This window comes from Lissotriton vulgaris, chromosome 11 (assembly GCF_964263255.1).
Source record: "Lissotriton vulgaris chromosome 11, aLisVul1.2, whole genome shotgun sequence".
Lineage (NCBI taxonomy): Eukaryota > Metazoa > Chordata > Amphibia > Caudata > Salamandridae > Lissotriton > Lissotriton vulgaris.
The window spans coordinates 206,507,928-206,534,612 of record NC_141699.1 but is presented as its reverse complement, the minus strand read 5'-3'; positions in this window follow the sequence as shown (position 1 = coordinate 206,534,612).

The window sequence follows — 26,685 nt, the reverse complement described above, 5'->3', positions numbered from 1 at the left end:
GCCACCTGAGGGACCTGAACTGGCTCCCCGTCAACAAGAGGATCATGTTCAGGCTCCTCACCCACAAGTCTCTCCACGACCTGGGCCCCAAGTACCTCAACGACCGCCTGACCTTCTACACGCCCACCCGCCAGCTACGGTTTACTAGCCTCGCCCTCGCCGCCGTACCACGCATCCGAAGAGCAACCGCCGGAGGCAGATCCTTCTCCTACCTGGCGGCCAAGACATGGAACTCCCTCCCCATCCACCTTCGGCTGACCCAGGACCACCTCGCCTTCAGGAGACAACTCAAGACCTGGCTGTTCGAGCAGTAGCGGACCCCCTCCCCCAAGCGCCTTGAGACCCTTCGGTGAGTAGCGCGCTATACAAATGTTATGATTGATTGATTGATTGATTGAATTGTTATTGCTTTCTTTCTTTCATGTGCTATTTTAATTTTGCATATCCTTCTGCACTGCTTTTTCTTGCATCTTGTTCGCTGCATCATCTGCACCACTGCCGAATGGTCACCTTTTGAAGTCATTGAAATTCTGAAACATAAATAATTTTGAATTTGAATTGTAGATTGTAAAATATTGCTCCTGTCCAAGACCTACAATTATTCACTGACAGCGGATGTAACTATGTGCACTGAACACATTGTGTTGAAATAGCCTCACTATCAATAATTCTACTTTTGTGAAACTCTCCTAATTACAATACTCCCTGTTAATTGAACTGTGCCGCATGAATCCCATTAGCCTTCTCTCTAATGCCTTTTGCAGAGAGGTTATTTCTTGCTTTTTCTCAAAACAATATTTGTAGATTTATGGGCCCGCACGCCCTACATCAACAGAATTAAAGTGAAAGCTCCTAATTGTGTCAAATTACTCTGCCCAGATTCCTCCGTGCTGCATTGTGCAGCCTGCATGAGCATACACCCAGCAGGCAAGTCGCTGCACAGAAGAGCCAACACAGCTAGGAGTTATGAGTTTCATTTCAGGATATCTTTTTAATGAAAAGCATAGTTTACATTGGTTGGCGCCTGACCTAGTAATAATCTGGGGGAAGTTTATGGGAACCACAAACAATAATGTTAGATTGTAAATTGGCCTTACCCCACGCAGGCTGCAGGACACTGCTGCGAACACCCGCCAGCACGGGGCAGGGTACACATCAGTGGGTTGCCCCCAAGAAGGGTTTTGCAAAATCTTGCATTTTCATGAGCTGAGATGCCCTCCCCTCTGTCTCCTGGGGGCTCTTTGTATGTCTTTTAGGGCAGAGTGGTATTGCGACCTTAATAAATGAGCAATAACTGCAGTCTTGACAGAGTGTACAAGCTCATGATGAAAAAAACAACAATGAATATGGATCATCATGGAGAATGGAAAACAAATGATGCTTTGCAAGTTGGGAATAAAATGTTAGTGCGCGTTTGCATGCATTATAAATTCCCTCTGGATGTCTTAAAGGAGTGCCAGCCTGCTTCTCTACGAAAAAACACACCCGGGCTTTTAGTCGCCTTTCAATTATAAGCGCGTGTCAATGTCTCGAGCTAGAATTACTGGCCGCGTAAATGTAGGAAGATGCACTGATGTTCATTTCAAATTGTGTTATGGCTGTCAATCAAATGCAGTTGTAGTATAGTTCAACATTTTAGCAGGCTCAATATTGTTTTCGTTGTAGAAAAGAATGGTTATATGCATTTTAAGAGTGCTAATAAGCCGAAGAATCACAGTACTCATTCTAGGGGGTTTATCAGCAATTTGCATGTAGCAAAAATGAAATGGTTTGATGTCACATAGTTCTAAGGCCTCCTGAAGGAGGAAAACAACAGCCAAACGCTGATCAGCTTTTCCTTCCAAAAGTTGTGACTCGTTCGGTATGATATGGAATGCACAGCCGGAGGAGCAAAGAAATATTCTCCCCTAGATTCATCAAAGTCCCGTTTTGCGAGTCTGTAATAGCGATTATTAAGGAATCGCTATTACAGACTCGCAAAAAGGGATTCATGTACAAATCGCGATTTTTTTGCGATTCCTACAGCTTCCTTATTTGCGATTAGCTAATTGCTAATCGCAAATAAGGAATAACTCCCCAGTCATCCCCATAGGAATGAATGGGATGACATATCAATGTGCGAATCGCTATTAGCGATTCGCATTTTGAGGTTGCGGTTTCAAGGGTGCAGGGGTGTCCATAGGACACCCTGTTGCACCCCTAAAATGACATTGGATGCTGGTGTTACGCGCACACATGTCCCAAGGACATGTGTGTGTGTAACATACAACTTAGAAAAATGCACTTAAGTGCATTTTTCTAAGTTTCCGCTATTTACCACGAGGTTTGACTTCACGGTAAATAGCGGCCCAAAATTGCGAATTCGCAATTTTTTAATGTATCATGAATTGCATTTAAGGAATCTCAAATAGAGATTCCTTAAATGCAATTCCTCGCAAAATTGCAAATTCTATAATAGCGATTTTTGCATTTGGGATGATGACTCCCAAATGCATAAATTGCGCTCGCAAAGGGCCAGATTCTCAGAATCTGGCCCTTTGCGAGCCGATTTTCGTTTCATGAATCTGGACGATAGTCTGTTCTCTGAGTGCTTGGGATTACAGAGCTCTTACACTTTCTTTGATTCAGTTGAGCGCCGAGAGGCCCTACCGGTAGTAGTGTGCTTAGTTAAGTTTACATTAACATCAATACATATGTTAACTCTGACCGAATGTATACTACAAGAATGCATCCAATATAACCCACTGACATGAGTAAGGGACAAAAAAGGACATGAGCCCAATGTAGGCCCTGTCAACTACTTTGGAGGTGATGCCAAAATTGAAGTGAAGTTTCCTGCCGAATCAGGATCCGTCACTTTGCTTCTGATATTTTTCTGGGACACATTTCACAAGTGAGAACCTTATTGAATATAGTTGGAGAAAAGTGTGCGGAATGTAGGGAAAACCTGCAGTGCGGAGAATCAACTGATTCCTTAGATTAGTCCCCATTCCACGGGAGCAATTTCTTAAGGTGCTGTGGCACCACACCTGATAATTTCTCCTTCAGGGTACTTGAGGAAACCTGACACTCTTAACGACGTGGGGGGCATGACAGTGTTTGACAGATGTCCTTTGAGGCTGAGCTGTTTTTGTTTGGACATTTTTGGTGAAAGAATGTGTGTTCCCAAGTGCTAAGTTAAGACCCCCACTAGCCCAGCCACAAAATGTAGAAACTAGTGCTACATAGAAGACAATACGGTTTATTGCAAATACGCGTTATTTACGATGGACAATGCATTAGAGTAGCCCTGCACTGCAGACTTTACGTGGCTCACTCCAATGTTCGGGGCCCATCCACGCCCAGTTGTTCTAACACAGGATCCCATGGAGCAGTTCTGCAGGAAAGAGAGTCCCGAACCTGCAGTCCCGCTGTAGTCCTTCTTCACTACCAGCAGCTGAGCCTGGGTAAGAGCATTAGGGAGTTTCAACTTCAAGCACGATGAACCTGCTGACTCCTGGCTACAAATTCCCTAATAGTCAAAAGCATAACAACTGCTCAGATGCTGCAGCTGGTGAGCGGATCAAGGCACTAAATATGAGCTTCGAGGCTTCGGGCAGACTTTTTTTTTTAACATGGAATGCACAACACTCAGCTGCAGTTATTCCAAATGAATCTTTGCATGGCGAAATACTCAGTGCCAGGCAGACCACCTACTTTCTCACTGAGAGGTAAGTGTTCAAGGATCATCAGTGAAAGATGCGGATCCTAGAGCGGACACTGATAGACAGGGGAGGCTTCACAGGCAAGGGTGTGTATGAATGTGTAAATACGTCTACAACGCACATAGTAAATTGGATTATTATGCTATGGGAAAGAGGTCAGACTGTTGATACAAACTGTGAATGAGCTCCCACAAGGTCCAAACATCCTGAAACCTAAAAGATAAACGTGTTTCTGTGAGGATTGCCTGGCTCAACTTCCTACATTGGCTCAAGCTGCAAGACTTAACTAAGAGGCATGGAGGTAGTTCATGTGCAAATGCAAAAACAACAGTGGATGGACAGAATGCAGAACAATGTCATACATTCACCCCAGTACAGAGATCTGGGCCAAAATTCATCGGTTTTTTTGCACTCCACACCACCCCAGTTCAGACATGGCCATATGCAAATAAGCCTTGACACTGTGCAGTTTATGTGCAACAAGAACTAAAAAGATTATGACAGTTTCAAACTGCATTATTAAAAGGTGAAACCTTTTACCAGTGAAATGCCACAAAGGAAATCAAAAACCAATAACATGTTCATCAAATAGAATACTAACTTGAATTCCTATGTTACTTTAAGAGGTTTTGGAGCAGAGAATCAAGCCCTATCCTGCACCACATTCTCAGAAAAATGTATCCCTGAGACCTAGGAATAAACTTTGCTAAAGACTTCGAAATCACGCGTGGTCACAGAGTACCAACATTCATTCCTAAAAATGAAGACGCACCGAGGGTTCTCCTCTTTAGACCACACTGGTACTCGCAGACTCGCTACCTCATCCAGATAAAGAAAATGCAGGGCGATCAAGTGACATGACCCCTCCACTGGGATCGCACAAGACTATTCAAAAGACACTGTCAAAAAAAGAAATGCATCCTGTCCCACAGTCAGGCTTTAAAGGACTTAACAGTACAGTTCTCCTTCATTGGACCGAGTGCCCAAAGAGAATCTGTAATAGAAAGACCACCATCTTTGAGGACCTCAGGGTCTGGGACTCCTTTATTGCCGATATCCAAGATTTGAAGATGAGCTCAGGCCTCACTGAAAAGCTTACAGCTAACTCATCTGCTCCGTTAACCAACTAAGCAGCTCTAACCACTACTAACCAACACCTGCCTCAACCAGAAGGCTTCCCCTCCTAATACTCAATACTTGAAGAATGGTTAAAACTGTGTACTTAGACATCCTAATATTTTGACAAACGAATATGTTAATAATACCTCTAATGGTGCCTTTAATAGCGCCTTTATGATGCATTAGTAGTCTGCTTAAAAATCTTTGAGTACCTACTTCTTATTATACGCTACTGACAACGTGTCTACGCATTTAGGTGCTCGGCCCCCTTCATCGTAGATGTTTTAAGGTTTTTAAGATTTGACGATGTTCCTATCATCTCACTGGAAAGCCTTAAAGCTAACTTGCTTTGCTAACCAGCTCTAATCACTAATAACCAACGTCTATCTGTTTCCACCGGAAGGCTCTCCATCCTAACGTCCTCTATTGTTGCATTCATTCGCGCAACTCATGGGCACTCAGATCTCTAACTCCCTTGCATGCCTTTCATTCACGAATGTCCACCCTTACAATTAACCCTAAAGACTTGCTTTAACCAAGTCATAGGTATTCAACCTGGCACTGTGCCATAACATAAAGCTGTGCAACTCTCAATGTTTCTATAATGGTTAGAACAGTGTGATTAGACATCTTAATAGCCTGCTTATTAATTTTTAGGTTCCGGTGTGCTGTTATACTCCTCTGGCGCTTTGTCCAGGCATTAAGATCATTTTTACGATGACATAACTGTGACCTTCTTGGGTATATACAGATACAAGTTGAGGTGGATTAAGTTACATTTTTATATTTGCATCTCAATTACAAAACCTATGTTTGCATGCTTACAAAGTTAAATATTTACAATGTCTGGTATCATCAATTGATGTACTGATGCCCTGTTTATCTACCTTACCATCACTCACCTCTACCCGATAACCACCAAATAACGCTAATACAGTCAAGGGCAATCAGTTTTTGATATTACAGACTTACCTAAAACCATCCTGGTTTGTCCCAACACCTCACTTTGATCCTGCATTATCCAAAGCAGCACCTCTCTTTAGCTGAAATATCATACTCAATATTAATTGTAAACATCGTATGCATATTGCCTGGTGGGTACATCGTATTAGCTGAGCTCACACCCACCTGCACACACACTTTGACGAAGGACGTACCCCTTAACTCTTTGACTCTTGGCTGTTCCACTCATGGCCACCAACACCCACTCCCTACTTGAAGCCTGCTTCATTCCTCCCTAGGTTACCCAGCTATATCTTACATTTTAATACACTACTTCTATGCAATCTACCTTCTATTTCCTACTTATTCTCTCTCTCTCTCTCTCTTTCTTCCTTCCTCTTTACCTCTTTCTAATCCCCACCTTCTCACACTTTCCTACCCCTTACCTTATGTCTCCCTCCTACAGCCCTTAGACCACCCAACCCCTCCTCCTCTCTTCACGCACACCCTTCCCTTTACCTCACCCACCCCCACCCCCTACTCCCTGGCATTATACATGGATCAGCTCTAAAATAATCAACACTGCCCCCTCATCTATAACCTAAATATTCTCTCTCTTAATGTTAAAGACTTAAACCACCTGACAAAAAGACTGAAAATTCTAGACTACATACATAAACTCAATCAATCATCAATCAATCAGGAGTTTGCATAGTGCCAATGAGGGACTCATGGCGCTGATCCGTCTGGGTGTGGAGGTTCCGTCGAAGAGCCAGGTCTTGAGGTCCTGTCTGAATTGGGTCAATGATGCAGATTGCCTCAGGTGGAGGGACAGGGTGTTTCAGGTCTAGGTGGTGAGATAGCAGAAGGATCTTCCTCCGGTTCTGATCCTGTGGAACCATGAGGCCATGGTAAGTTGGGTGGAGTGGAGTTATCTGGCAGGTTTGTGGAATGTGAGACGGTTGTTCAGATATTCTAGTCCTGCATCATGGAGAGCTTTGTAGGCATGTGTGAGGAGTTTGAAGGTGATTCTTTTGTTGATTGGGAGCCAGTTGAGTTGTTGGAGGTGTTGTGTTATGTGGCTATAGCAGGGGATGTCGAGGACCAGTCTGGCTGTGGTGTTTTGGATGTTCTGTAGTTTCCTTAGCTGTTGCTGGGTGACGCTGGCATAGAGTACGGTGCTGTAGTCAAGTCTGCTGGTGATGAGTGCATGGATGACTGTCATTCTGGATTCTGTGGGGATTGTCTGAATGTGTTTTGAAGCAGGTGAGCATGTGGAAGCAGGATGAGGATACTGCGTCGATTTGGCAGTTCATTGTGAGCGAGATGTCCAGTATGATGCAGAGGTTCCATGCATGGTCCATAGCTGTGGGAGGGGGTCTTAGTCAGAAGTAGTCCCAGGCTGAGGGGCCAGGTCCCAGGATGAGTACTTCAATATTGTCCGAGTTGAGCTTGAGGCAGCTGTCTTACATCCAGATAGCCACAGCCTCCATTCCACTCGCAATATTGTTTCTGGCGGCTGTGGGTTCGTTGGTGAGGGAGAGGCTCAGCTTGGTGTCATTGGCTTAGGAGACAATGTTGAGTCTGTGGCTTCTGATGATGGCTGTGAGGCCATGTAGTCGTTAAAGAGGGTGGGGCTCAGGGAGGAGCCCTGGGGAACTCTGCTGCTGATCTCTGTAGGTTTTGAGAGGAATGGAGGTAGCATGATTCGCTGTGTTAGGCCAGTAAGGAAGGCGTGGATCCAGTCCAGTGCCTTGTCATGGATGCAGTTGTCATGGACTCTCGTGATTAGGGTGCGGTGGGAGACGGTGTCGAAGGCGGCAGAGAGGTCCAGTAGGATGAGGGCTGTGGTTTTGCCCCAGTTGAGGAGGGAGTAGATGTCGTCAGTGGCAGCGAGGAGTCCAGTCTCAGTGCTGTGGTTGCTTGGGAAGCCTTAGTGGGAGGTGTCCAAGAAGTGGTTCTCTTCGCTGAACTCGGATAGATGGGCATTTATGGCCTTCTCAAAGACCTTAGCTGGGAAAGGGAGGAGGGAGATAGGTCTTAAGTTCTTGAGGTCTGTCGGGTCGCAGGACAGCTTCTCCAGCAGGGGGTTGATCTCCGCTTGCTTCCAGTCATTGGAGAAGGTGGTGGTTTTGATGGAGCAGGTGTTGGTGCAGTGAAGCTGGGGGGAGATGGAGGAGGCTGCTTTATGGAAGATTTGGTACCGGTAAGGGTCCGATGGGGCTCCTAAGTGAATGCTCTTCATGGTCTTCAGTGTGTCGTCTATGGCGAGCGGAGTCCAGTTGAGCATGATCTTGTTTGGTGGTGGGCGTAGTAGCAGAGTCTTTGATGTCGAAGCTGTCATTGATCTACCTGATCTTGTGGTGGAAGAAGGTGGCGAGTTTGTTCCAGGGGTCTTGGAAGGGTAGGATGCCTGTGGTATCGCTGCTGGGCCTGTCAAACTCAAGCTGTTCTGTGCCTATTGGCGTTGGAAGGCCGTTTTCTTTGTGGTTTTGGGGAGAAGGTGGTGTGCGTTGACTGCAGATTTGAAGGCAGCATGGGTTACCGGGGTTTTGTTGTTACTCCATCTCTTCTTAAGTTGTCTGCAGATGCATCTGGACTCATGGAGGGTGGGAGTGAACTAGCTGGCTTTCTTGGAGTGTTGCTTGCCATCTTCTTGAGTGGTGCCAGGCGACGCAATGTAGATCTATTGATGAAGGTTGCGCGCTGTGGTGTTGGTTTCTGTTGGTGTTGGCAGAGTGGCCGTTGTTATATTCTCCTAATTAATGAACATATATTGCATGTACAATTTATAAGATGCATTTGGAACACGTACTGCTCCCTGGCAACCTGTCTTCTCTGAAGCTGCTCTGGAATGTAAAGGGCAGAGAGAGAGCAGTTACTGTGGAAAGTGGCTGGTGTTTCCAGGGATAATTCCGGCTATCTCAATAAACTACTTTTATTCTTCTGATGTGTCCTGACTCTTCAAAACTGGCGACGAGGGTGGGATTGCCTTTTAAAGAAGAGGACGCCAACGTATGACATTTGATTTACAGCTTAATGAAGAGGAACATACCTTCAAACTGTAAGTGACCCCTGGATTGTCTTTCTGTTGGACATATGCTGACACTAATTTTCTAGTGCCCATCTAGCCAATCCGATAACTACAGTTTCCGCTCTTAATTTCTAGTGGAAAGAATTTTTGCTTTTCAAGATATCTGGGAAAATCAGTGGAACTGCCATTTACACATGTAGACAATTTCTAAGGTTGCTCCTGCTACTTAATGAGCATCTACAATAATTTTTTTTTTTTTTCCATGAATGTTTATATATATTTTTGCCAAAGATGTTGAGGAATGAGGCTTGCTTTTAAAGAATAGAAACAGTCGAATAGCCTATTTGCCTTGAAAAGCTGCTATCAAAAGACTTGTGCATTTCCATTTTCATGAATTTAAACTTGTATTAGTAAAACTTTGATCGAGAAGTGTGGCTTACTTTTAAACAAATATTACTGTTTGAAAGCCCATGTGCTTACATTCGTCAGCTGCTTGGATTTTAAATCTTGCCATCTGGAAGTTCTCTTAAAGTTCTCCTAATGATGCATCATTGATGATGTCTTGCCATTACTAAGCTTCAGGAAATCCCGACGCGTAACTCAGGCATGCGGTCCATGTAATTAAAAATATGTGTGCCGCCATCTTGTATGTATAAAGAAATAAAAGCCCAATACTGTTGACACGCACACTATTACCTCAATACAAGAAGCGTGCCACCAGTTCTACTCAAAGTTTTACGGTCAAGTGTTTTTTTTCCTGTCACACGCTCACCAGGAAGTGGCGTGTTTAAGCTTCAGCACAGTGTTTGCACCTGCATTCTTCGGTGACACACACATCTTTACGAGCGTGTCACGTTCTTCATCAAGCGCATCAGTGACATGCACATGTTGTCAGATTTCTTCTTAGAGCATCATAGAATGTCGAATCTCAAGATTTAGGAGAAATTGTTGAGCTTAAAACATCCTTCTTTAGACAAAACCTTATCTGTAGCTAAAAGAATGGAGAATACATCCAGATATGTTAAAGAACTTAACATGTTCTCTAAGAAGGTTGTGCATGATGAAACTGTGCATAGCATTAAGAAAGGTGTTAAAAATAGGATGAAAGCACAATTTTTGAGAAAAAACAAGATGTTGTAAAATTCAAGTCTAAATTTTGTTTTAGGTGTGGTAGTCCAAAACACATGGCTGATGCTAATCATTGTCCGGCTGCTAAAAGCAGATGTTACAAATGTAAAAGATTCAGGCATTTTGCTAGATGGTGCAAAAGTTCTGTATCTTCTGTTATCTCTAAATCTGTTAACATGGTAAGTCAGTCAGATATTTCTGAATAGGAAGAAACTTCATTTGACAGCGATGAAAACAATGTAGAAGTGATGGTCATAGAATCCAATCAAGTTCTTAAATGTGAAGCTGAGAAGCATGATAGTTATCGCCCTACAAAATCTGTGATTAGAATCAAGGGCAAGGATGTACAGGTTTGGGCTGATTCTTGTTCTCCATTCACCACTACAGATAAATCCATCTGGCAAGAATTAGGAGGAGGAAAATTGGATGATTTACAACCCACTGATGTCTTTCCTGAGGGGTTTTGTGGTGAAAAACTACCTGTTGTGGGGTACATAGAAACAGAAATGTGTTTCTTGAATAGAAAAACCACAGCCAAATTGTACATTGTCCACAAAGGTAGATCTCTTTTAGGCTGGAAACAACAAAGGGCTCTAGACATTGTATTAAATCCTAATCATCCACAACAGGTGCCATTGACATCTACTGGAGACACTTCTGGTTGGGTTACTAAATTTCCTGAATTGTTTAGTAAGAAACTAGGATGTTTAAAAAAGTTTAAACATCGAATCATCCTAAAAACAGGTGCTGTTCCCAAAGTAAATAAAGTAAGGAATGTTCCATTTGTATTAAGAGACAAACTCAAAGATGAATTGCAAAGACTTTGTAATGAGGGAGTAATTGAGCCCATCGAGGCATCCGAATGGTTGAGTCCGATAGTTTTGGCCAGAAAACCTAATGGAAATTTTAGAATGTGCATCGATTTAAGAGACTTGAATGACAATATCTGCATAGATCGACATCCTCATCCCCGTAAAAATGAAATTTTAACAAGCGTAAAAGGAGGTACACACTTCAGCACATTGGATTTATCCAACGCATATCACCAAGTATTATTGCATGAAGATTCGAGACGAGTAACAGCTTTTATCACTCCAGAGGGTGCTTTTCAATTTGTTAGCATGCTGTTTGGTTTGGCGTCGGATTCGACCGTATTCCAAAGAGTGATGCAGTCTATCTTAGCAGGGTTAAAGAATATTTTAGTGTTTCAAGACGATGTTTTGGTGTGGGGGTGCGATAAGATCAGTCATGATAACATTTTGAAACAAGTACTTAAGAAACTTTTGGAGGCTGGACTCACTACAGCATTAGAAACATGTAAATTTGGTGTAAGTCAAGTTGAGTACCTAGGCCACACCTTAACATGCAATGGAGTAAAGCCAAAACGGAGCTTAGTGTCAGAGACTATAAGTGAACTCTTACCACGGCTTGCACAGGAACAGGTAGCTGCCTATTTCCGAACTCCACCTCCAAGATACAGAGAGTCCGTTAAATAAACTTGACCCTCAAGGAACTCTGAGGGGGAAGGGGGAAGGGGGAATGGATAAAACAACAAACAATAGAAGAGACTGCTCCGGAATATTCTTTTCGGCTTTCTAGGTCTCGTCTGTAGTTTGACGGATCTTAAGGAATCCTAATGCATTAAAAGAGAAAACATTAACACTCTTCCTTTCCTTCTAATTCCTAAGGCTATCTCTATCTAATTCTTACCTAACATTCCAGAGACTAGTGCTACTCTTCTGTCTTTATATTTTTCTTATGCTTGCCTCATGAGATTATAATCTGCAATATATATATATATATATATATATATATATATATATATATATATATATATATATATATATATATATATATATATTTATATATATCAATTTCTAGTTTACCTTGAGAACTCAAAACTATTCTATTACTCTTCTATTTCTACTCTTACCTTCCCTAGAGGACTCTTGCTAATTGTATTTAGTCTTTTGGGCTTTTAATCCCTCTTGTCTTTAAATCCATTGGTTTTCTTTCTCTTTGTCTTTCAGACATTCGCTGAATAATCATGGACAGTAACTAGGGTGAGTATTGTTCTTTGATCCTACTTCCTAGTTAATTCTCTTAGTAATTGTAATGCTTATTCCTGTTATTCTTCTAACTGCACAAAACTTGCTTTCTAACAATTTCAACACAGTGTTCACTTATCTGTATTCGTTCTTCTTATCCAGGAAGCTGGGAAGGTGCTGAGGTTTCTGCTCGAGCTCCAGACTGAAACGAAGGCGTTCGGATTCCTGACAGGAAATGAAGGCTAGGGGTCGATATCCAGGTGAGTTTTGAATTCAAGGGAAATGTCCGACTAGGAAGCGGACCAAAAAGGGTGAAAAACGCGACGCAATGGGCAAGAATAAGGAAAGGACCAAAACGCGATTGTCTCTTCAAATTGCTCTGGTGAAGTGTGCATTAGAGTTAGCGCAGGCACTTCACCAGCTGTCTGCAACCGCGAGGGAATGCAACAACTAGACCGCCGACTCGTCTTCCGAGTTGGCGGCCATCTTGAGATTCCGCTCGCGAGTCAGGAAGCTCCAGCGGCTGTTCCAAGGTGGATTTCCTTTGTGTGGCCAGCTATTCTTGGTCCTCAGAACACAGGCAGAATGCCTTGATCTGGTTAGGATCTTGGTAGGTCTGACACTTAGTTGAAGCTATAGAGAAAGCACCTGCTCCAAGTGATAAAGACAAACTCAGGTCATTTCTTGGCCTTGCAGAATACTACTCCAAATGTGTACATAATTTTTCTGAAAAATCCATGAGTTAAGAAAATTGAGGAAAAAATGGTGCCACATTTGAATGGTCTGAAACATGCCAACTAAACCTTTGATGACATTAAAAAAGATATTTTAAACACTGTCACTTATAAACCTTTTGATCCTAAAGATCGAACCATTGTTTCCACTGATGCCAGCAATCATGGTCTAGGTTCTGTACTGATTCAGGTGCATAAAGGGAATGAAAGAGTAGTGGCCTTTGCTTCCCGCACTTTAAATGGTGCAGAACATACATATTCCACCAACGAAAAGGAAGCTTTGGCTTGCTGGTGGGGTGTACAATACTTTCGAACATTTGTGTGGGAGATTAAATTCCAGTTACACACTGACCACATACCCTTGGTGGATCTTTTTTCCACTAAGGGAGTGGGTAAAGCCACACCTAGAATCGCCAAGTGGTTATAGCGTCTTCAGGAGTATATATTTGAGATCAAATATATTCCAGGTGCTAAAAACATAAATACTGATTGTGTATATCAAGATTACCTTTAGATAACATACAAGAAGAAGAGGATGATGAATGGATGGTAGTAGAAGTGAAAGATGTTTGTAGTGCCATCAGTGAAGAGGATTGGAGGGGGGCTGTAGACAAAGATGACCCGTTGACCAAGATCAAGAGTGTTGTAAATTGCAAACATGGATGGAGATTGCACAAATAATTGGAGTCATTTAAATTAATTTGGACTGAATTAAACGTTGTAAATTAGTTAATTAGGAGAGGGAGTAGGTTGGTTGTACCTGAGACAGTGAGATAAAGATTATTAATCATTATGCATGAAGGACATGGTGGAATGTCCGCCATGAAAAGGAGAATTAGGGAGGATTTTTGGTGGCCTGGGATGGACATACAAATTGAGCGATATGTTCGTGACTGCATCGTGTTAGACCTGGCATCATTGGCGTGAGTCTCCCTTCCATTTTTGACAGATTGCCTCCTCTGTTTTAATCTGTTTTTACTGATTTTATGCTTTGGGCACTGTGCCACTGCTAATCAGTGCCACAGTGCAAGTGCTTCCTATGTTAAATTGATATACTACTTGGATTCCATGATTGGGTTATTTGATTTATCTGTCAGCCCCTAGTACAGTGCACAATGTGTGCCCAGGGCTTGTAGATCAAATGCTGCTGGTGGGCTTTCAGCACTGGTTGTGCCATCCTCAGAAGCAGCTTGTAAAGTGTGTCTTAGGCCTGACATTGCAAGGCCTATGTGTAGTCTAGCACTGCCATGTCGAATTGGCCAAGTGGACCCACTTGCCAGTCCCTAAACCTTCCCTTTGCTTCATTTTAGACACTCCATTGATAGGCCCAAGGGCAGGGTACATTTTAAGGATAAGGTAGGACATGTTCTGATGTGTGTAGCATGTTCTAATAGTGAATTACCGCCATTTCCGTTTTTTTTCACTATTGAAGTCTACCTGTTCTCATAGGCCAGAATGGGCAGTTAGATTATTACATTCTTATCATCCTAACTGACTCAGGGAACATGGTAGAAAATCGAATGTAGTATGCCTGAACTCAGAATAATAAAATACATCTTTTAGTAAAGTTGGTTTTAATATTCTGTGTTTGAAAATACCACTTTTAGAAAGTAGGTATTTTCTTGCCTAACTACCCTGGCCTGCCTCTGCTGGGTTGTGTATTCCTTGTCTGGGTTTGTGAGTGACAGGGCTGGGGGATTCCAGGAGACAGGCTGGGGCAGCATGGTGGTGAATAGAGATATCTGCATCTAGATGGGAGGGAGGAGTTGCACCTGGGACCTGAAAAGGTCTGGGCCTTCCCTCTACAATATTGGCTCCACCCCTTTGGCTTGTCTGATGTCTCTGCCCTGCACTGTGAAAGGAGAGAAGGAATCTTCTCAACAGAGTGCTCCAGAGCTGTACCTTCCCTCCCCTGTGCTGGCTCCACCTCCTGTGGGGTGGCTGATGTCTCTGCCCTGCATAGTGAAAGGAAGAAGAGAGTCATGTAAACAAAGTGCTCAAGAACTGGTTTGGACTGGGCAGGATTTTGGAGTATAAATATTGGGACCCTGATCCCAAGAAATGAGATCACTTTTGGAACAAGAACCTTTCTGCCAAGGAGAAGAACCAAGGAAGCTGCAGGAGTTTGGACTGCCCCTCTGCCAGTGTGCTGTTTGCTGGTTTGGCCTGCAGTGGTTGCTTCATTGCCAAGGGAAAGGAGAAGGAACTTTTTAAGGACTTTCATCTACAGAATATTCTCCAAGGGCTTTAACTGTGCTTGCCTCCTGCTGAAGTCTCAGGGCCAAAAGACTTCACCTCCAGCTCCCTCCTGAATTTCCTTGCTGGGAATTCTGACTCCAGACACTTGCGTGCCGCTGGGAGCTGGAAGCGCGACGCATTGAGAAGAAGCGTGTCACTGCCGCAGCTGAAATCATTGCATCGCCGGAGAAGCGAGCATTAGTCGCATCTCCCTGGAAGCGTGTGTCGCATCACCGGAGAAGCGTGACGCCATCGTGAGAGTCGCCATTGCATCACCGGAGAAGCGTGTCGGAGGGGCTGTCGCGGCTCCAAAGTACAGAGTTGTCGCAAGGCTGCCAGGGCATCATCTCATCGTCATCGCATCACCGCATCAAGGGCGACATCTTCTCGCATCGCAACCGGATCATCGCATCGCCTGCAGGCGCCATCTTGCGCACCGCAATGGGCCTGCAGGCCGAGAATCTACGCATCACCTCCGCACCGGTAAGGCTCACGACGAGTCCCCTACTCTGAGCAAGCATTGAGGCAGGACGCAACCGTTCCCCCGGATCACGGAATCGACGCATCTCCCCTTTTGCGAGCCTTTTGTTTGCTTTGCGTTACGCATCCAGGTACTTTGTTGAGAACTTTGTCGCATTTAACATCAACTTGAACTAAGAGACTTTAATCATCTTTTAAGTAATCTTAAGTGTAGTATTGTGGATTTTTGTCATTTGTGGTTTTGTGTTTAAGTCTATATAAAGAATACATATTTTCATAAAACCTGTGTTGTGTCCATCTGTAGTGCTTTCACTTTATTACTGTGTATACTCACAAATGCTTAACACACTTCCACTGAGATAAGCCTGTCTGCTCATGCAAAGCTACCAAGGGGGTGAGCAGGGGTTATTAAGGAGTGTAAACCCCTTATTCTGACTTAGAAGTGGGAACGTGAGATTTTTGATCGATTATCAGATCACTCTAACTCCTATCTCACATAAGTCTTTTGGATCGATTGTTGACTGTCATTGAGTAAAAGGCAAACCCTACATAGGTCAAACCAGCCCCAAAACTGACACAACTCTAAAGAACCACTTACCACGGATACGTTTAAAGATTTACTATAAAGCCAAAATCATTTGCAAGTACAAGCATCTCAATATAAGATTCAAAAGATACACAGGCAGTAAGATAAACATGAACTCTCATCTTAGTCGACAGAAGAAAACTACCAAAACCAATTCAAAAATCAGTAAGTTAAATATCATCGACACAAGATGAAGCTTGAGCGTCATTTACAGAAAAAGGAAACAAATCAGGTTAGACTGTCCCTACACTGAACTAAGTGACATCCCTACTTAGCAGAGCCTTATCCTAAAAAGGTGTCAGCCGTGGTGACTTCCAAAGAAGATCACACACTTCTCTCAGTCTTAGATGAAACCTATTGCATAGCAGTCATGTCCTCTCTGCCTACCCATCCGCTCTCTTAGGGTCCTCAGGCTGTCTGCTCTACCTCCTCCCCAGGGTGCTGTCCCTAATACAAAATCACAATGTGGGTGGAACGCCCCTCTGAGACGCCCACCACGTACACAATTCATGTGGTCTCGATTCTGGTTTTTTCCATAGTTTCGTTTCTTTGGACCGTTGGTTAAGTTGACCTTGCTTACCAGGCTCCGTCTCCAGCGTGCTGGTACCCCCATGACATTCCAGTAGACTCCTCCGGACCGGAGCCTATCTCCTCGAACAGAGCTCTATTCATCAAGCTCTTGATTGGAACCCCCCTCGCACCTGCAAACAGACACTTCGAAGCAGGGCCCCAAATTCCAGACTTCCCTTATCAGGCTAGGCCATAAAACTTCGACCAGCATTGGCAATTTATTTTAACGAGGCTTGACTTTTAACTAACACGTGCAGATCAAAGAAAACACTTTATCTCTCCAGGCCTACTAAATTACGTGCAGTAGCCTGCACCCGGTGAACCCTTCTTTTTTAACTTTTAAAATAATACGCTAACACACCACTCTTTGGTTATACAAAAACACTTCTATAAAACATAGCCTTTAGCATATAAGCAAAATCATTGATTAATATTGAATCCACGTTACGTGAAAGATGCAATGGTACATTTCGTTCTTATACCGTGCCATGTGGTCTGCACGTTTCTTCATTTAGCACATCACATCCTTCTTCATTTAGCAGCTACATAACATGGAACCTGATTAACACATCTAATATTTCTAAGCATTTCCACACATTTCCATATTAGCCCACACTCTATATGTGCTCTCTATATCTAACAAAGCAATCGGGAGTAAATGCGGATACATATTCTCATATCTCTAGTTACTTAAGCTAACTTTACGCAACTGGTCTGTAAATATGACATATTCATACATTTCATTCAAATTGCGCTCTCTCAGTTCCCCCCTTTGATGACCTCTAGGGGTCATCACTAGTACACCAATTTGAATGGATCAAACAGAACTTGTTGCAAGGCTCCCTCTCTTGACCGTTTCCAGAGCCCTCAGACTCCTGTATTGATGATCTTGCATAGGAGCTAACCTCTGCTCCTGCTCTCTCATAGACCTTTGTAATCTGTTTGACCTATACCATTGGTACAGTCTTACTAAACCCCACAATATGATTATGCAAATCACAATTATGATGATAGGCTTAAGAATATACCAGACAAAACTTTTCCCGAGATTGGCAAACCAACCTCCAACTTTACCCATCCCATGACCTACTTTTTCCCAGACATTCACCCTTGTTAGGTCCTCAATCTCTTGGTGTATCTTGGTTATATTCTGTATCTCCTTCTCAAGAGGTTTTGAATTGTCTGGAATGTAAGTGCAGCATTCCTGGACCTTCAAAGCCTTACAGACTCCGCCCTCTTTTGCTAACAGAACGTCTAAAGCAAGACGATTCTGAAGAACCATTGCCCTTATCGATTGCATTTCTCCTTCCACCAACATTAATGATCTTGCAGTACTTGCAGACAATCTGTCTACAACTATAGCCAATCTCCTGATCTTGACATCATTAAGTATTAATCCTAAAAGAGGGAACATAGCGCCAAATACATCTCCCACTACCTCAGCATCGCCTACGTCTCTTCTCCCCCTTGCTGATACCTTTCCCTCTATGATCTCTAAATCCTTGGCATGATATATTTTGGGGAAGACAATTGCCAAATAACATGAACCGTACCAGTTGTCAGGTAGTTTCACGTAGGCAATTCTTCCACATACAAAATATACATTAGGAATCACTTGCATTCCCTTTAAGAAATCCTTTGTATAGTATTCTAATCTGAAAGCATGTTCACAACTGACTTCACCTACAAATACACTCTCATAGTAAGTTTTGCTTCTGCTTAAACATTTCCTTTCTGTGTTCGATCTAAAGCTATTGGACCATTACTACCCTTCTTTTTATGTGCCTTCTCCTCCTCGGTCCAATCTGTTTTCCACTGTCCTGACATTTTCAGAATCTTTTGCCTTCTGTAACGGTCATCAACTTGCCCTATAAATTTCTTCTCAATCTCTGATACTTTGCAAGTTAGATTGTTTCTGCGTGCATGTGAAGTATCCAGTGTATCCCAAGGAAGGAAGAATTTTGCCACTCTATCTTCCTTCTTGTAATAGTCCCACTTGTTCATCTTTTTATAGTTCGGGACTTCTGGTAATACTGAATCATAATTTGAGAAATAATACTCAAACCCATCTCGTCCATAAAATATACTAAGCAATAAACTACATGTAATCCCATGTTAGGATCTGGTCCCCAGTCCTCTTTTGTTGACCATGTCCTAAACCATCACATGACATACCAGTAGCATAAAAAGGAGTCCTACCCTTATGTCAATGCTTGTTATTGCTACCTGTGGGTTCCTGCATACTGGCTCCTGTGTTTCCTGTTGACTGCTGCTGTCTTTTCACGGGCTCGTGTAGAGACTTGGAGAAATCCCCTTTTTCTTTACTTTTATCCCCCATCCTTGCTTAGTTCCTGGTCCTAGTGCTCCGTTTGTTGTAATTACCCATTCCTGCCCGCCCCTTTCCTTAGTGTGTGTCCCTTGTAGTTAGAAGTCAGATAGCGTCCTTCAGGTTAGTTTCCCGTTCCCCTTTTTTATTCTTAGACCGTATTGTGCAACTTGTCGCCAACATTCAGGGGCTCCTGGTTGTTGGTTGCCGGTTTCGCTGCTCTCCTGTTTCGGAGACGCGGTGATTGAAACGGTTGTAAGCGCGCTGAGACGCGATACATTGTTGTTAGTGCGCAACCCATCCGCCTCATTGTAGGTGGAAGTGACGTTTTCGTCCATTCCGCGAGAAAAACCCGGCTGGGTTTTTTTCTCTCTCGAGCACAACAGAGCGGATGAGACAACGCGTCCTTGAAGTCTTCTAGCCCCATTCCCGAGACCACGATAGACAGGGGTTTTTTACATGCCTAAAAAGTTGGTGTGTTTTTTACCCTGTAATCCCCTAATTCGCCCAAACCAAACACCCTTACAAAACGATCAGTCTTGTACGTAATTCGCCTAAGAGAGGTTATCTTAGGTTAAGAGTTCCTTTTGACTGACAACTCCTTGAAGCTAAGCCTGCTCACGCTTCTGGTAAGTGTATGTGCAATGATAATTATTGGATATGGTCATATGGCTCAGAGGTAGGATTGGGGACTGAGAAATTACCGTAGGGTGTACTTTGTGTTTCCCTTTTTATGCAGGTGCAGAAGAAGGAGGCGGGTGTTCCTTTTACAGCACGTTACAAGGGTGGAAGGTTTGGTTGCCTTTTGATTTCCACCCTCTTTTCTGGGTCAGCAGCTTACTCATATGTGTCATTCAGTGAGTGGCTGGTGAGTCGGGGAAGTGGACTGGACTATTCCTCGTTCCTGCAGTGTGTGGGTTGGGCAGGAGTCTAACATCCCATAAGTCAATGGAAGATGATGATATCGAATGCCTTCATCTACAGAAGCCGGTAATTGCATGCAGACATAGCAATCCTTGGCCTCCATGACGTCGATGTATTCATATAACAGTTTGGCATAAGCATTGGTTCTAAAATTGCCCTGCGACTCATCTACATGTAACCTACGGGCCTCTGCTGCCAGCAACACTTTCTCCTGAATTGCATTGTCCTCCTCCTTTTTACCAGCAACAGCAGGTCTTGATGTTGCTGCAGGCTTTGCATCTGTTGCCTTTGTTATACTTGCATGTCCCACTATGTATGATACAGTAACTACTATGACTATAAGGGAAATCACTACTGCTATAAGTGTGCCTACTATACATTTTGCCTTGCGGTTCGATCTACCGGCCTCCATGATATCAAACAGTGTAGTTTATTTCTGAAAAGTTTCTTTTGATTTCTTCACTCTGCTTTTCTCAGTCTGTTAACCACACTTGGAAGCTGGTAAAGTCTCTTTGCAATTTAGTCTCTTTAATTTCAATGACAGACAACCCTAGCCCTTCTCCGTCCACTAAATGAAATGTCCCTAAATTTCTTCTTCTTCCACTAGGCGCTAGGTTATCTTCTCTCTCTGGTTTATTTACAAAGTCTTTTAGGTGTCTACGATTATTCTGGTTCCAGCAGCTCTAATAGCATATTCCAACAATTCCAAACGAAGGATGGTTTCCTCGTGCTCTGGTACTGGGTGACCCAAAGTTGGAAATTCTAATCTGTTCAGCACCAGGTCTTTGATCCTGCTTAAATACAGAGGGACGGGGAGAGTGAACGTTAACAACCCTTCGGTCTCAATTACAGATGTCAACAGTCTTACTTCCACCGTTACGATTGGATCAAGGTTGGTCACCTGCACTTCCCTCACCCTCCCGGATCTCTGTCCCCAAGACATCTGCCGCCAAGTAGGTCCACTCCGGAGTGGCGTATCTTCTGCAGGGCACACGTACCCTCCTTGATCTTCTTGGACCCTCAGAGTCTGAGTCCACTGCACCTTCGTCTAGGTCTGAGTCTTCAGAAATTGGAACAAGAGTTCTCTCTGGATTCACTCTCAGGCTTGGCCTTCTCCTTCTTTCCGGCCAGCTAGCCTCTCCACTCCTTGTTCTCCTGCTCCTTGTTCTTGCACTCGACTCTTGACCACTTGCAGCTTGATCAGTGTCTGATTCGTACTCCCAGCTACTTTCTCCTTCTGTAGCAACTTCAGTTTCGCTGGTGTATTGACCGTCCTCGGCCTGGTCAGACACACTCCCAGTTTCTTCTGGCACCTCTACAACTTGACTGGTCTCCTCCGTTGATTCTCCGTTTTCAGCTGGATTTTCATCCGAGGGAGGAGCTGTTTCTTCCGGAGGTGCTGGAACTCTTCGGGTGTGTGAGGCGTGGATCCAGTTGGGCAAGCCTCCACACTTCACTGCAGTGTTCGTCACCAATATGATCTGGTAAGGCCCACGCCAGCACACGTCTAAGCAATTCTTCCTGACGTGCTTCTTCACCACGACCCAGTCCCCCGGGCACAGGTCGTGGCACAAGTCTTGGGATGATGGAACTTCAGCGGCCTGCACCTGAAGAGACACAGAATGAATGGCGTCAGAGAGTCCCTTACAATAGTCCAGGATCAAATCATCTGTGATGTTCAACAGTGCTGTAGTTGGAACTGATGGCAGTCTCATAGCCCTCCCCATTAACACCTCATGTGGAGAGAGACCTGTCCTTCTGTCTGGTAACTACGTATGCTCATAAGGGCCAGTGGCAGTGCATCAGGCCAGCTCAAGGATGTCGATGAACAAACTTTGGCAATTCGGGACTTAATCGTGCTTTTGATCTGCTCCACAATTCCGGAAGCTTCTGGTCGATAACTACAGTGCAGCTTCTGGTCTATATTTAGGGCTGAGCAAAGCATCTTCACAATTTTGCTGTTGAAATGCGTTCCCCTATCTGATTCCAAAGAGGCCGGCACCCCGAAGCGCGGTATCAGTTCTCTAAGCAATAATTTTGCTACCGTGAGTGTGTCACACCTGCGTGTGGGGTAAGCCTCAACCCATCTGGAAAAAATGCAGACAGCCACCAGGACGTATCTGAGGCGGTTACACCTTGGCATTTCTATGAAGTCTAGTTGCATCCTATTGAAGGGCCCCCCGGACCTCCCTATGTGACTCAATGTGACTGGTGTTCTCTTTCCTACATTCAGTTGTTGGCAGATCACGCAACGTTGACATACTGCTTCTGCCGCTACTCTAAACTTGGGATTGTACCAGGTTTGCCTGAATACCCTCACCATAGCATCTCTGCCTATGTGTGCTGGCTCATGTATTCTCCTCGTCATTGGACTGATTAGTTCGTTTGGTAATACTGCCCTCCCATCTGCGGAGATCCAAAAATCCATCTCACTCCTTTTACAACCTGCGGCTTCCCATGTCCTTTTCTCGAAGTCAGGTGCATTCTCTTGTATACATTTTAACTCATCCCAAGTGTCTACAGTTTCTAACAACATGGTTAATTCGGTCCTTTCCTGAATCCCACTCACTTCCACTTCTGTAAAAGAATATCCTTGTTCTGCACAGTAGCGTGCAACCTCCTCGGCATACCTATTGCCTTGTGACACAAAATCGGTGTTTTTAGTGTGAGCTGTGCATTTTACAACTGCAATAGCTGCCGGACCTTGTAACGCTTCCAACAATAGTCGAACAAACTCCCCATTTCGAATAGGTGAACCTGAAGAGGTCATGTAACCTCTTTGAGACCATAACTGCCCATAGTCATGAACTACCCCGAAACCATACTGGCTATCGGTGTAAATGGTGACTCGAATTTTGTTACCTGCTAAACAGGCGCGTGTCAATGCAATGATTTCAGCTACCTGAGCGGAGTGTACTCCTTCCAGGCAAGCGGCTTCCACAACTCCGGTAATGGTGCAAACGGCATAAGCTGCTCTCAGCTGACCAATATCGTCTCTTACACATGAGCCATCAACAAAGAATATTTCATCAGGGTCAGTCAAGGGCTCATCCACGATATCTGGTCTTGGTTTGGTACATAGTTCAGTCACATCAAGGCAGTCATGATCTGTACATACATCATCATCAATGTCATTTGGAAGTGGCATCAAAGTGGCAGGATTCAAGACAGAGCATCTCTTGAGAGTCACGTTCTCGGCAGCCAGAATGACTTGCTCATAGCGCGTGAGCCTGCTATTGGTCAGATGCTGTGTCTTGGTCCTGGTCATTAACAGTTCTACAGAATGAGGCACATACACCACTAACTGGTGTCCCATTACAATGTTCTCGCAACGCTCAATGCTGACACCCGTTGCAGCAACGGATTTGAGACATCCGGGCAACGCTGCGGCTACTGGATCTAAAGTAGCCAAAAAGTAAGCAACTGGTCTACGGGCATTTCCGTGGATTTGGACCAAAACTGACAAAGCACAACCTTCCCTCTCACAACAGTAAAGTAAGAATGGTTTCTCGTAATCAGGCATTCCTAGAGCAGGGGCACGACACAAGTCCTCCCTCAACTGCAGGAATGCCATCAAACAATCCTTGTCCCATGGTACCGGATCACTCACCTCCTTGTGCGTCAGTTTTTGTAAAGGCTTCGCTTTCAGTGAAAAGTTAGCTATCCACTGTCGGCAATAACCAACCATTCCTAGAAACATCCTGACTTCTCTCTGTGTCTTAGGCGAATTCATTTTCATGATCGCCTCTATCCTATCTGGTGACACCTTTCGTTTTCCCTTTTCAATTCTGTGACCCAAGTACTGCACCTCTGTCAAACAGTACTGTAACTTGCTTGGAGACACCTTGTGTCCGTTCTCAGCCAAATGATTCAATAAAGTAATGGTGTCTAATTTGCAAGCTTCCTCAGTTTCTGACGCCACAAGTAGGTCGTCTATGTACTGTACCAGAACCGAGTTCCGTGGCAGTACTAGACTTTCAAGATTTTTCTTCAACAGCTGGTTAAAAATCGAAGGGCTCTCTGTATACCCCTGTGGGATACGACACCATGTTAAAACGTGATTTTCCAGCTTAAAAGAGAAAATATATTGGCTCTCCTCGTCTAAGGGGATTGAAAAGAAAGCCTGGCAAAGGTCTATCACTGTGAACCACTCAGCTTGGAATGGTATCTGAAACAATATCACTGATGGATTCGGTACCACTGGACAACTACTATGTTATTAATCTTTTGAAGGTCCTGCACTATTCTGTACTTCCCACTAGGCTTCTGCAAACCCATAATCGGGGAGTTACATTGGCTTCCCACGATTTCCTTCAGTATTCCCTGCTTAATCATGGATTCAATCACAGGCTTTATTCCTGCAATCGTTTCCGGGGTCAACTTGTATTGGGGTGTTCTTGGATACTCAGCATTTGGTTTTACCATGATCTTCACTGGCTCTACCCCTTTGATCAGTCCTATTTCTTCCCCAGTGAAATCCCACACTTCAGATGACACCGCACCTCTCAAGTCCCATGGAAGTTCTTCCACCGTCAAGGTGGGATACAGTTCCACACACACCCTTGAATTTGCAACTTTGAAATCAGCGTCATCTTCGTTAGTCAGTACCTCCACTCCCTGGGGTGTGCAATATATAGTACAATTTAGTTTGCATAACAAGTCTCTTCCTAACAGACACACAGGGCTGGAGTCACAGACCACAAACTGATGCTCATCGCTGTATTTCCCAATTTTCACTGATACTGGCTCCGTCAAAGAACTGGTTATTCTTCTATTTGCTACTCCCACCACTTGAATGGTTTCTCCTGACATGGGCAGGTCCGGGACCACTGCGGATCTTATAGTGGATCGAGTGGCTCCTGTGTCTACTAAGAAGGTTGTAGGACACCCTGCTACTTCAGCCTCTACATACGGTCCCCTCTGGTCCACCTCCAAAACTGCCCGAGGGTACAATCTTCCTCTCTATTCACTCGCTGTCCCGTAAGGGGATCAACGTAATAGCATTCTTCTCCTCCTACGAAAAGTGGCATTTGTCTATAGGTCTTTCCCCCTGTCGCAATTCTGGGTGCTTGAGGGAATTGGGCTCGAGGGGTCGGGGTCCCCCCTTTGACCATCTTTCCCTTGTGTATCGTTGTCCCCTTCGCCAGACTGCTCTGGACCTTGTGCTCCTCTGGTTCTAGTTCTCCAGTCTCAATATTATAGGGGCACTCGCGTTTCCAATGCCCCACCTCGTTACACTGGTGACATCTGGTTGTCTTTTTCAATGTCGCAATATCTACCCTCGGTCTCTGTTTTTCCTCATCGTCCTTATTCTGATTATTTTGCTTCCTTCCTAATGTCCCTGTTCCCTGCTGCCGCTGTCCCCCCTTTCCAGCCGACTGCATCTGCACCATCATCAGTTTCTCTTTAAGTTTCTTTGCTTTGGAGTCTATCTCATCGCTGCAGTACCTTGCATATCTCAGAATTTCATCTAATGGTTTGTTTTGCCAACAAATTAAATGCTGCGAATCATCAAACTAATATCAGGTCTCAATCCCAGAACGAACTTTGACACAAACTGTCCTATGTCTTTAGGATCCATTACATCCAACCCACTGTACTGTTTGAACGCTTTTAGCAATCTCTCATAATACTCATGGACAGTCTCTTTAGGTTCTTGGGTGGTCCGATCTATCTTAACCCAGTCTATGTCCTGCAACGGCACCTTATCCTTCAGCCATGCCATTACCCTTTCGTACTTTTCCATGACTTTTTCTGATGGTCCGTTTGTCTGGGCATCCCTATCAGGTTCAGATGTTGGCCATTCAACGCTAACCTTACATGCTGTCCACAAGTCCCCTGGTACGACAATGTCGAACAGGGTGTTCAGGTCTACCCACAGTACCTTGGATATCTTTACGAACCTCTCTACCTGCTTATACCACTCCACGGGGGTTCTCCCTCAGCTTAGGAAAAGAATTGGTAAATGCCGCTAAGTCCCCTCTACTCCAGGGCACCTGCACGTAGCTTCCATTCGCAATTTCTCGCAAAGGGTAAGCTTCCATTCTCTGTAGCCCTCCCTCTGGGGACATTCCAATTGTGCTCCTTCTGACAGTCCCTCTCTTGGACCACCTTTCCTCCCATTTATCCATATCTCTCCACGTTCTTATGCCTATGATCAGTTCTTTTATGTGCGTTTTCAACCCGATTGTTCTCCTTTTGTCTAAATCCTGATCCGTGCAATGCAGCCTATGGTTACCCTGTAGTGCTTTAGTCCTTGATAGGTCTACCGTGTATCTGTCTGCCAATTCAGATAATCTTTCATGTACTGCCCTCGCTTTCCGAGTAACATCCTTTCCTATAAACAGTACCTCATCTTGTTCGTACAGGTCGATCCTCTCCATTGGCAATGTGCCGTCTATTATTTCATCTAAGTCCGATTTTAGACTGGTTACATCGAGTCTCCTTGCTTTTACCTCAGCTCTTAGTACCTCATTCTTAGATGGTCCATTTACATTCCTCCCAAACTAACTCCGAGTCCTACGCCTAGGTTCGGGTGAGCTATGAGGAGTCCTCCCTTGTTCCCATCTTTCTAAATCCCATGCTCTTCCATCTTCCCTCGGTGGGTGGTGAAACAGGGCTCTATTTCCCACCATCCCATTCTGTCTCTTCGGTTCAGCCTCTCTAGACACACGATAAGACCCTCCACTATTCTCTAAGCCTTCGCAATTCCCTTGCTGTCTAGTGTCACTCAGTACATGATAAGGTCCCTCACAGCTCTCCATGTTCCCGCGATCCCGTCCGTGATCACTGGATGCATGGTGAGACCCTTCGCGACTCTCCATATTCCCGCGACTCCAATGTTGTACATTT